General features: G+C 44.0%; 1 protein-coding gene across 1 annotated transcript in view; it reads right to left on the minus strand.

The window, feature by feature from the left end:
• Positions 1 to 13,340, minus strand: part of ASIC5 (acid sensing ion channel subunit family member 5) — a 468,169-nt gene that overhangs the window by 108,248 nt on the left and 346,581 nt on the right. The window lies entirely within an intron of this gene.

A 13,340-nucleotide genomic window follows, 5' to 3' on the forward strand; every position in this document is an offset into this window, starting at 1 on the left:
GCTGCTTTATTTTATCTAAGTGCTTCCTGTGCAAGCTAACTTTGTAACTATTTTACAACGGCGCTGGCAGCTTGCTGGCGCCATTGTAAAATAGTTGCATGAGTAGGCTCACTCAAGGGACCCCTGCGCCCTTCGGGCGATTGCATAGTAATAACACACACATGGTCGCTCGAACTAGTTGATGCTCAAATTCAGTGACTCATTCATTAGCCCAAAAACAATCGTGAGCGTCGTCGAGGCTGGACAGGTGTGCCTTCTTCCCAAATCTACCGTGGAAAATCAGCTGTGATGCTGGATAGGCTTTGCATCCTTGACTTTCACGAGCGCAATACCCGTGCTGTTCCTGTGACCAGGAGCTTCTTTCTCTTCATCTGCTGAACTGATCTTTCTCTGACCTATTATTCACACAAGAGGCACATACCCTACTGGTCACATTGTGTTCGCACGGGTTTCTACAAGTTCGCACGCGTTTTGTACAATTTTGCAATTTGCGAAATTGTACAAAACCCTCGCGAACTTGCAGAAACCCGTGCGAACATAAAAAAAAAAAAAATCTGCGAGGATTCGCGGATTTTGCGGATTTTCGCAATCCGCAAATTCGCAAATCCACAAATTCGCGGATTGCCAATCCGCAAAATCCGCTCATGCCTAATATTTCCCACCGAACCATATTCCCCACGTTCCACAAAAAGTAACTCAAGCAACAAAGCATTGGTAGTAGGAATTGCAAAAATGAGCAGAACAATTGACTCGTACAAAACGATTCCTAAAGACGAGTTGCAAGCTTACGTTACATGGAATATAAAAAAATATGGAGTTGCTTTGAGTGAGAACCAGCGAGAAAACAGATCCTCCTCTATTTGGATTGTACCCCATCAGGGTCACCTATGTCTGCAAGGTAATGGCAAAAATCCCAGAGCTCAGTTGGGGAAGAGCGTCTGCACTGAAACATATGTTTTTGCATCTCGGAATTCCCCTTCATTCTTAGCAGCTAAGGGTACTTATTTCATCTGCCATGATAGGGCCTATACATGGTTGCCCCCTGACTTCTCGGGCACATGTTTTGTCTCATTCCTGTTGCCTCCCATCTACAAGGACATGGCAGATTACCATAGGACAAGGATAGTTAGAGGTGTCATCAGTAAAGAAGACACTGCAGGACAAGAATTTGGAGATTTTGTAAAGGGTTTTCTGCCGTTTTGGGGGCCTATGGTGAACAGCAGGAACATAAGACAATTGACAAGGGTGGTCGAATCCACTATAGTTGAAACTGCCTGTGGCCTTAGTAATTTGACTGCTGAGCTCCAGTCAGATCGCCTTATGACTCTTCAGAACAGGGTCGCGTTAGATGTCATACTTGCAGACCGAGGTGGGGTATGTAGAGTGATCCAATCGAGTTGCTGCATTTTCATCCCCCTTTTCTGAATCGTTTTTGGCCACTATAGGTGTGGCAGGGTATACTCAGACATGAGTCCCTTTCTCACTGCACCATCAGGATTCAAGCAAGCCGGGCCGAAGAAGGCTGAAATGCCAGAAACCGGTCCCCGGTAGCTTGTCTCCTTTCTGGTGAAGAATTGGCTTGGTAGTTTAGTCTGCCCTGTTCCCATGATGCACTGGGCCAGGGACAGACTGATTTGCATATAGCCAGGTTCTGAGCTGGGATGGTGCAGTGAGATAAATAACGGTGATGGTGGATCAAGCCCTGATCTTTGGACAGGGTAAGAGTAGCCTGCTTAATTCAGACACTCTGTTCATCACCACCCCCTTTTCTGAATCGTTTTTGGCCACTATAGGTGTGGCAGGGTATACTCAGACATGAGTCCCTTTCTCACTGCACCATCAGGATTCAAGCAAGCCGGGCCGAAGACGGCTGAAATGCCAGAAACCGGTCACCAGTAGCTTGTCTCCTTTCTGGTGAAGAATTGGCTTGGTAGTTTAGTCTGCCCTGTTCCCATGATGCACTGGGCCAGGGACAGACTGATTTGCATATAGCCAGGTTCTGAGCTGGGATGGTGCAGTGAGATAAATAACGGTGATGGATCAAGCCCTGATCTTTGGACTGGGTAAGAGTGGTCTGCTTAATTCAGACACTCTGTTCATCACCACCCCTTTTCTGAATCGTTTTTGGCCACTATAGGTGTGGCAGGGTATACTCAGACATGAGTCCCTTTCTCACTGCACCATCAGGATTCAAGCAAGCCGGGCCGAAGAAAGCTGAAATGCCAGAAACCGGTCCTCGGTAGCTTGTCTCCTTTCTGGTGAAGAATTGGCTTGATAGTTTAGTCTGCCCTGTTCCCATGATGCACTGGGCCAGGGACAGACTGATTTGCATATAGCCATGTTCTGAGCTGGGATGGTGCAGTGAGATAAATAACGGTGATGGATCAAGCCCTGATCTTTGGACTGGGTAAGAGTGGTCTGCTTAATTCAGACACTCTGTTCATCACCACCCCCTTTTCTGAATCGTTTTTGGCCACTATAGGTGTGGCAGGGTATACTCATACATGAGTCCCTTTCTCACTGCACCATCAGGATTCAAGCAAGCCGGGCCAAAGAAGGCTGAAATGCCAGAAACCGGTCCCCGGTAGCTTGTCTCCTTTCTGGTGAAGAATTGGCTTGGTAGTTTAGTCTGCCCTGTTTCCATGATGCACTGGGCCAAGAACAGACTGATTTGCATATAGCCATGTTCTGAGCTGGTATGGTGCAGTGAGATAAATAACGGTGATGGATCAAACCCTGATCTTTGGACTGGGTAAGAGTGGTCTGCTTAATTCAGACACTGTGTTCATCACCACCCCCTTTTCCGAAGCATTTTCATCCCAGACAACGCTCCGACAGTATACCAAGACATCTCCAAACTGCATAAGATCTCTGAATCCATTCACGTGGATGAAGGAGACTGGTCCGTGATGGGGTGGTTCTGGGAACTGATATCTGCCTGAGGATGGAAGATTCTGATTGTCATTGGGATGATCTTAGCCATTCTTTTCCTGTTCTGTTTGTGTGTACAGTGTGCTCCTGCAATATGTGGCCTCTGTGTTACATCATGTGTAAGGAAACCTGTATAAAAAAATGAACTAAATAATAGGATGATGCTATAGCAACATCTCAATGACTTTATGAATATAGACCTGGACTCTGACTAGCGTGAGTATAGGTTATTGCCTATTTAAGGGCAAAAGGAGGGTCTGTGGTACTGAAAATTCTGGACTCGGGGGTCTGTGGTACTGAAAATTCTGGACTCGGGTGTCTGTGGTACTGAAAACTCTAGACGCGTGTCATAAACATCGTCGTATCATAACGATTTTGGTACTAGCAGACTGGTAATGATTTAAATACTCACCATAAGCATTTTCGTCATGTTCGAGTGAAGGAGTCACCCTGAAATCGAAGTTTTCGTCCTGAGCCCTCGGGTTCCATTTTGTGAGCGGCAGCCATTTTGTGATTGCCCTCACATAGCCAAATAACTAAGGCTAAAATTCGATCTGAAGGACACGTACACCTTTGCTGACTCCTCTGTGACCTGGGCAAGCTAACTCCACTGCCCGGAGCCAAACCTGTTCGGGCAGTTCCCATCCCAGTGGCCGAATGAGATTAGTATCAAGGCACAACATGTCATAAACCCTTCATCGCACACAAACCATGCCTAATCTTACACACACCTGTCCCTGTTTCTTCTTTATGACCTGCTTTACGAGGAGGAGGTGCCCGTTTTTATTGGGGGTCCGTCGATATCTGATGAAAGTTCTGGGCCTTGCCGGGTAATTTATTATGGACTGGACAAACTGAAATGTGGGCTTGTCATTATGACTCTGCTTTTTCTTTGTAGTGAAAATATGTGTATGGTCAACTGTAAAATAAGGAATGTTTGCCTGAAGCATATTATTTTGTATAAAAAGAGAAGGCTGGCTTTGTTTTTTTGAGCAGTCTCCTGAGAACATACATGCTGTTGTACTTCTAGGATACCTGCTACTGGCTGCAGCCAATAAATACGATCTTTGACTTCACCAAGAAGACTCTGTGTTTCTGTAGTCTGAAACAGGAAGGACTCGAAGTCTTTGGGTGTTCTCCCTGGCACCACTGGGTTCTTAAAAACCCGGTACTTCACTGGCCATCAATGAGAGACACCTGTGCATTTTTCAAATGGGTGGTGAAAAAATATGAGTATGTTGCTGGAGATGTGGGCCGCCGTGCAACCAATGTACTTACCGGGGGAGGGTAAACACCCATTGTTCCGCAACTTTCTTTCCGCATACCATCACTCCACATACTTTCATTACGAAAGTGCCATGACTCCGCAATGCTATTATAACGCATGGCATTACATTTTATATGCTTTTTACCACGCCTACATTTACAACGAAATTCGTTGTAAGTGCATGAATGGTAAAAGCATGTTTTTTTAAATGTTTGGATAAGGTAAGTATGGGTATAGGGGTATATGTTTTGGGGTACTGAGGTATATATATTTTGGGGTGTTTGGGTATTTTAAGGGTTCAGATATAGTGTTGGGTTATGGGATACAAGGGTAGTTTTAGGGTTTAGGGATGGGTATGGGTTTTGGGGTACAGGGGTATTTTTAGGGTTCAGGGCTAGGTTTGGGTTTTGGGATATAGGGGTATTTTTAGGGTTCAGGGGTAGGTTTGGGTTTTGGGGTACAGGGTTATCTTTAGGGTTCAGGGCTAGGTTTGGGTTTTGGGGTACAGGTGTATTTTTAGGGTTCAGGGGTAGGTTTGGCTTTGGGGTTCAGGGGTATTTTAAGGATTCAGGGCTAGGTTTAGGTTTTGGGGTAAAGGGGTATTTTAGGGTTCAGGGTTAGGTTTGTGTTTTTGGTGTATAGTGGTATTTTTAGGGTTCAGTGTTAGGTTTGGGTTTTGAGGTACAGGGCTTTTTTAGGGTTCAGCAGTAGGTTTGGGTTTTGAGGTACAGGGGTATTTATAGGAATCATGGCTTGGTTTGGGTTTTGGGTTACAGGGGTATTTTTAGGCTTTAGGGATAGGTTTGGGTTTTGGGGTATAGGGTATATTTATAGGGTTAAGATGGGTTAGTGTTTAAGGGTGTTGGGGTATTTTAAGGAGAAAGGGTGGGTAATGATTTTGGGGTGCAGGGGTATTTAAAGGGAGCAGGGTGGGATTAGCACACGATACGAGACATGGCATGAAGGGCGGAACGTACCACACGCTCCCAGCGTTTGTCACGCCCCCAGCACACTCCCACAGCACAACGCAGACACGCCCACAAGGGACTACTTTGCTGGCACTGTTCTTTTAGCTTTTAAATGCATATGGTGGGTGCCTGCCTAGCCTATGTCCTTCTGCTGCAACTGCCCTTTCCAACGCTGTATTGGGTGTTGTGATTGGTGCTGTGGTTTCTGAGATTACCTGCCTCACAGGTTTGGGCTCTCTCTTTATTATATTAGTATGGATTCGTATAGCACAAATCTAGTCAAAAGACAAATATGCACAGGGTGAAATTCAAGGATACTGTCAAAGAGTTATTATAAGGGAACTGGTTTGTGAGAATGGCAGTGGACTGTTTCTTCAACATCATAGTAAATGAAAGAGTTGTGGACCGTAGTCTATGTTTTATTTCTACTGCAACTGTACACAGTGAAGAGACATAGAAGAAGAGCTAGGAGGACAACAATCTCAGTGAAATACTTCTGTAATAAACTACTTTCAAGAAGTTCAAATAGTCAAGTAGTTGAATGACATCCATCTTGAAATAGCTTCCTAGTAACCAGCTTCACCAATTTGTTTTTCACCAACAACACATAGAACCCTTCAGACCATTTCTAGTCACTATGTTAAAATGGATGAGATCTGGCTTTAACAAATCTGTGAATTGTTAAATGTGAATTGTGTTATATTTAACCCCTTCACTGCGGGGCTATTTCCCCCGCTGTGCTAGGGGGATGGGGGCGCGCGCGCAGCGCTCCGGTGCTCATGACGAGCTCAGCTCGTCATGAGCTATGGTGGCCATGTGCTCATGACGAGCTCAGCTCGTCATGACCACGCCCGTTCCAATGGAACGCACAGCAAGGGAATTATCCCCACGTGGGCGCGGCACAATGGTTATGACAAGCTCAGCTCGTCATGAGCACACGGCCACCGTGGCTCATGACGAGCTGAGCTTGTCATGAGCATGGGAGGGGTTAAAGAGCATACACATTTAATAACATTTATTTAGAAAGTATTTGTACAATAGTATACATTTGATACAGTGACTAGTGACTAAGTAATTGGTAGGAAGGTACTTTCAAAACACATAGATCTATTACACTCCTGACAGACTTATGGATATGATTTTTTCCCTTTCTGGAAGTTCCTACAGGGGCTTGGTGGGGTTTAGCTAAGTATCATTGGAAATTCAGTCTGTCTAATGTTTGGGTTACTTCTAATCCACTGAAGGTGCCATGTTTGCATTTCTTGGAACTTGGCAACATATGAATGGATAATTCTGGGCTAAGGAATGTCCCCATCTTATAAATGTAGATTGGGTGGGATGGTGGAAGTTTTTTTAGATGAGGAATGTTGGAGCAGAGGCAAGCTGAATAAGAGAAGAAAGGCAAAGTGATTCATGAAATCACTGTGTTAACCATAATATGTTTCAAAACAAGCAGCTAAGAAAAGCTTCAACCTAAAATTAATTTCAATGAATGTGAATGAAATTGACAACAGGATAAAACTGGGTATAATGTTTCTGATTTTATAGCACAGTCTTTGCACTTCTACGAATACTACTCAAAATTCATATGAGCATGCCTTGTCGGTGTCAGGAATGTTATCTAACATACTAACGGGTGTCAATGGTTTCTAATCTTTCAAGGGGGAAAACCACAGGGAGAGTGGTCAATCTACCAAAAATGTAGTTTTAAAAGTTATTTAGGCAAAAAAAGATAGAAAGTATCAGTAGTTAATTGTGCATACATTACAAAGGATGACTGACTGGACCAGCATTTGGCTTTTTCCCAGGAGGCTGGAATGGTGGGGTCTGGTTTTCTTACTGGCAGTGCAGCCGTTTTGAAAGCACCCGCTGCAGAGTTCCTTGCATATCCAGTAATTTGCAGGCAACAATAAAAGTGTCAAGATAACTCTAGTGATTAATATAGCTGCTGGAAATATATTAGAGTTGTGTCATTTGTGGCAGTGTTGACTCATCTAAGGTAGCAAGGGGGCTAATAAGAATGCTGCAAAGGGTATATGCAATGCAGATCACAGAACAGTATTTTATGTGCATAGCTTAGTGGGTTACTGCTTCTATCATACAGACCCTTTTGTTACTATGCAGTTCATAAGTTACAATCATAATAATCTAGCACAGTGGGCGATGAAGTGTCATCAAAGAGCTACATGCAAACTACTTGGTACAGGTTAGAAGGTTATATATTTTTTTTAGACTTTCGTTATCCTTATTATGTTGCTAAAACGGGTTTAATTGGGTAGAAATAAATTCTTATTCATAAAGCTATCCCTAACCACTGTGGTACATTCTGAATCCAGGGTTTGTGCTTCTCCACATCAGCACTCTTAAAAAATGCCTACCGGTATTGATGACATGAATCTGACAACTTGCATTTCCCTTTGCAACATTTTCTATACATTGATTTACACATGTATTATTCATTGTCTCTGTATGTGTTTGTGACATAAAGTGATTGAACATCCTACACTGGTCTGGGAGGTGCTATAAAACAAATGAAATACATGTGAGAGAGGGGCTATGGTGGGTTGGGAGGCTATTGGATGGTGATAGTTGTGGAATCATTGAAGAGCCCCAAAAAAGAACGTTGAATCCTGGTGCACCCTAAGGTCACAAATTACTATCCTTTAAAAACGAATACTATTGAATATATATTGAAAATGTGTTGTGGAAATTCCCATTTTGACCAGATTTTCTTGGGGGGAGGACCCCCCCGAAACTTTCCTTGTAGTGGTCAGGCTTATTTGCTGCACTCGCTATTCACCGTACAGGGCTGGTCTGACAAAGTTTGCCAGGGATGCTTTGTGTTCCAAGTCCAGCTCTGGACATTTGCTTCTCTACTATCTGCTAGATTGGATGCTATAGGAGCTCATGATCTTACTGGACCCTTGATGGACATAGCCCGGAGAGCTGGGAGAACAGGAAAAATGTCTTCATCAATAATAAACACAAGAGTTAGGATCAGTGAATTCCAAAGATCTGACATTCTTCATCACTTTCAAAACAATGAAAGACTTCTTCAAGAGACTATTTCAGAGGTTTGATCTTTAGGAACATCCTGCTATTAAGATAGCACGCTTCAGTTTGTAGTTGAGGGCTGAGGCATTTCAGAAGTTTTCACCTCTGACTTCCAAGGATCTTCCATCATGCATTAGCCTTTACCATTTCTGGAGTGGAGTGAATCCTATAATGACAGATTATACTACTTTGGGCAAAGAATATAAAATAATTTAAAGAATAGTTCTGCATTATTGTTTAATATGATTTGAGGTCAGAATCATTGATCTTATAGAATTGGATACTGTTCCCTTAGTATTCAATTTAGATGGATTACATTAAGTAAATGTCTGTTGCACATATTACGATAGAAGGATAATTTGATAGTGTTATTAATTATGAAACATATTATGGAATGTTTTGTAAATGTAGAAATGACAAGATTACCTAATCTTTAAAATGGCTATCAAATTATGATGACAGTAGCAGTGGTGGTTTGCCATTTTAAGCAAGCTCCCTGAGGTAATAAGGTATTTAGAAGGAATTTAAATTAAATTTATCAAAAAGAAAACATTCCTACTGATGGAAAGCAAGGGTTGTGGCCGATAAAGTGTTACCGCATATGTGGCCATGTCATAGTTCACAGTAATGGCACATATGATATCCCTGTTGACCATCTAACATTATTCCTGTAATAATATTCTTTATTAGTTGGGGTGGACTGGTGTCCACCGCAAGTAATAAAGGCACTGTTCTGTTAAGTCTAGTCAAATGTTTCAGTGATTTAAACCTGAGCCCATCCCCTAGAAGCAATAGCACAGAGCAGAGAGACTTAACTTAAAGAAATGTAAAACACATTTAACAATACCAAAACAGTCACAAAGTGGAGAGTACAACGCAAAAAAATATCCCACTCCAATTTATCAAAATAGTGTAAACCTCTGTGAACAAAATGACACAGAAAAAACAAAATCCAATAAAGGGAAGTGGAGACATAAATGTTTAAAAATGTTATTTAATATTGCAACACAAATTGCAAAGAGCAGATGGCAGTCATTGGTTGCGCTAGAAGTGATTTTATTCCGAAAGAGATAGAACAAATAGTATGTCCTTGTTAGGGTCTGGAAATAGAGACGTTTGAAAATCGTTTCTAAGCCCAAACTGAGAGGGGACTTCTCCATGTGGGACACACATGAAATCCAATCTGACTTTGTGAAACATCCGGTCATATACTTTTTGTATTCGCCCCCTTGAAGGCCTGAGCCATCAGAGGAGTACACTGCTAAGCCCCGAGGACATCAGGCTGGTTCTGTTCCTGAGATACAGTATCAGTATTTTAATTCAAACTCTGAATTTCTACATAGGAAAGCTGGGCTTGCAAGAAAATATAATTTTGAGCCTTTGCACTGTGAGACATGGCAATATTAATTTTCTTCATGTTTAAATTTTAAATACCATGCACCCTACTTTGAGGGCTACAAGGCTTAAAAAGGGGTGGCGTCCTCATATTTTTAAAGAGAGGATTGTACCTCTCAAAAAGGGTAATTTTAATAGGTCACATTGCAGGTTTTACACTGCAGCAATAAAGCTAAAATATTAGACCTGAAGCCATATTTTCCCTTAATACTAGTGGATGGCAAAATAAGTGCTGCAGCCCAGAGGTGATATTTTACTTTTCATGGCAGAGGTGTATTTCCACACCATATACTATAATAGTTTAGAAAAGTTAAAAATGCCATTCAGAGATTAGCCTTTTTCTGTGTGTTTTAGGGGTCCGAGAACATACACTGGGCATTGCACAGCAGTGCTCCAGTGTGTAGAGTCTATAAACTAGCAATACCATACAGTAATATTGGAGGTGTGTTAGACCCAGTGGTTTCCGTTTGCATGGGATGCATCGAAGTCAGAATCCACCGTTCTAGATTGGATGAATATGATACAAATGTCTGATAACCTGTTCTCACCTGTGAGTAGCTTGGAACAGAGCAGTCAGGCTTAGCCTTAGGGTCCATGTGTAAAGTAATAGCACAACACCACCCTCGCCACACTGCATAGGCTACAAAAAGACTCCACACCATATGTATAAAACACTGGTATCTCTATTACACACACACACATCGAAATCAACACAATATATACAATTAAATCAAAATGATCATCAACACAATATTTACATTGAAATCACAACAATCTGCACACTGAATATATACTTTATCTTTATATGCAATTGTCAAACTTTCTCATTAGCTTCGGAATGGCATTACCATACATGCCCTTTTCAGAGGTAATCAACAGATATGATATTTCCAATATTGCTTACCCCAACATTTGCAATGGTCAAGAAAGCACAGGTCTTTGACTACGCCTTGTGACCCAGCCCCACTAGTCACTCAATTACCCCAGCCAATGATACACATTGTCCCTGCTCACAACTCATTGATTAGAATGACAAAACCACCTAAACCGGAAAGAAACAGGTAATTTGTTTTGCCCATCTGGATTAGGTCTGGCACATGCACGAGTGCTGGATCGCTATCCCCCACCCCCTTAGACAAAATATTGGGGCCCAGGAAGCTGGTGAGCTTCCAAGTCTGGAGAAATGATTCCCCTCAGGTGGGGTGTGAGCTGCTGTAGTTCCTGACGGCCAGCTATAGATGCCTACAAAGCAAAACAAAACCCCTCATGGCCTGTTCCGATGTTCTTCACAACAAAGTACCTTGTGACATGGGTCCAGAGAGAGGGAACCTCTGACCTCGGACGAAGGTCACGATGTCAAGCACTGTCGTCCTCCTGATCTGGAGGTTGAAAACAGTCTCAGCTCCCAACACCCCTTGAACACCACACGCTCTGGAGTGTGAGTTAGGACAAGTCCCTTGGTTGCAAGCACTGGCCCTTTAAACTCTGCAAGATTCCTCGCACTCCTCACATCCTAGCACTTCAGGTGGTCTGCTGATCTTTACAGCACACTTCTCTGCACAGTGTGATGACGGTGTACGACAGGATGATCCTTGCCCAACTGACAATTACTTCCACTCAGTTCTGCTGCACCTCTGGAAATGGAAATGAGGAGATCATTTTTGCCCCTGGGATCTCTTGGACAGGAGGCCAGCCAACTGGCCCTTTGAGAGTACTTAGGGATCCGGGCCATGACAGTTGGTACAAGCTGCATGTCAGCAACGTCCAAGTAAAATTCACCAAGTGATGGTCTGTTTCCTGGAGCATGACAGGCCCCAGGCCACAAGTATGCAGATAATCCAGTTGCTGCCTCTTCTGCCCTAATAATTCCTCTTGTCGATGTCCCAGCATCAAACCAACATAGAATGGTTGCAAACCCAAAAGCTTCCCTAACTTCTCAATCAATCAATCATGGGTTTGTGGATCACAGCTTCTCAACTGAAAGGGGTCTCAAGGAGCTGAGGGGGTATTAAGGAACCGCCAAAGAGCCAGTCTTGAGGTCCTTCAAGAACTTGGGGGGTGATGGAGTATTTACTTGGAAGCAAAGAGGGGGAAGGAGTGTCCTCCTGATCCTGGTCTTATTGATGCGTGGTACAATTGCAAGGGAGAGCTGGGTCGAGTGGAGGGATCTTTGGGGTGCGTGGAATGTGAGGCGGTAGTTCATGTAGAGGGGTCCGGTGTTGTGGAGGGCTTTGTGGTTGTGATTGAGAAGCTGGAAGGTGATTCTCTTCTCAACAAGGAACCAGTGTAGAGTCTGATGGATGTTGGCTGATGTGGTGGTAGCACAGTAAGTTGAAGACTATCCTGGAGGCGGCATTCTGGATGTTCTGTAGTTTGCGGTTGGGGTTCTTGTTGATCCTGTTCTGGAGTGCACTGCCATACTCTAGTCAGCTGCTGATAAGAGCAGGTGTGTGAGGGGAATCCAGTTGAAGGTCTTTCAGAGTTGGCGGAGGGTGTGGTAGAGGTGACAGCATTGATCTGGCTGTCCATTTTGAGTTCGGAGGATGATTCTGAGGATATGTGCGAGTACCGTGGGGGGTTCTCAAGGGCAGGGGGCACCAGGTATCTTTCCAGGCCTCAGGGTAGGGCCCATGATGAGCACCTCCGATTTGTCTGTGTTAAGTTGTAGGCAGCTGTTCTTCATCCATCTGGAGACTACTTCCATACCATCTTTAAAGTTATGTTTGGAGAGTTTGGGTTTGTTGGACAGGAAGAGGACCAGTTGGGTGTCGTCTGCGTACGATACCATGTTGAGCCTGTGAGGTCTGAAAATGGATGCAAGCTGGGCCATGTAGATGTAGATGTTGGTATGGCTGATGGAGGAACCTTGGGGAACTCCCAGGTGGTCGGTGTGGGTTCCAAGAGGAAAGGAGGGAGTCTGACCTGTTGCGTTCTGCCGGAGAGGAAAGAGCAAATCCAGTTAGGGCCTTGTTATGGATTCTGGTGTAATGGAGTCTGTGGGCTAGGGTACGATGAGAGACTGTATCGAAGGCCACAGAGAGGCCCAGGAGGATGAGGGCCACAGTCTCTCCTCTGTTCGAGGAGGGAGCGGATGTCTTCCATCACAGCTAGAAGGGCAGTTTTGGTGCTATGTTTTTCCTGAAGCCTGATTGGGAGGAGTCAACGATGTTGTTTTCTTCTATGAAGACGGCGAGTTAACTGTTGCAGGCTTTTTCCAAGTCTTTCACCCTGGAGTAAGGAGTAGGTCTGAAGTTGTTGGGGTTGGTGCAGACCGCTGAGGATTTTTTCCACAGATGGTCGATCTCTATATGTTTCCAGTCATCAGGGAAGGAGGAGGTCTCAAAGGAGCAGTTGAAGAGTTGTTGAAGCTTGGGGGCAATGATGCCTGTGGCCCTGTGGTAGATGTGGTGGGGGCATGGGTCCTTTGAGGCCCCGGAGTGGGTGGTGTTTATAATCTTTTGATGCTGAGGGTGGTCCATCTGTTCAGGGTCAGCTGCGTGGGGCTTGGAACGGTGGGAGAGGGTTCGTCATGGAGGTTGTTGTCATCGAAGTTGTCATAAATGGTCTTGATTTTTTGGTGAAAGAATGTGTTCAGTCTATCGCAGAGGTCCTAGGAGGATGGGAAGTTGATGGTCTCCAATGTTCCCTCTAATTTGTTTCCTCTGGGTACAGCACTAAAGGGTCCCTGTGCACTAAAGCCAAGGCTGCGTGCAGTGAAGGTATGC

The sequence above is a fragment of the Lissotriton vulgaris genome, chromosome 3_1, assembly GCF_964263255.1.
Source record: "Lissotriton vulgaris chromosome 3_1, aLisVul1.2, whole genome shotgun sequence".
In the NCBI taxonomy this organism is placed as follows: Eukaryota; Metazoa; Chordata; class Amphibia; order Caudata; family Salamandridae; genus Lissotriton; species Lissotriton vulgaris.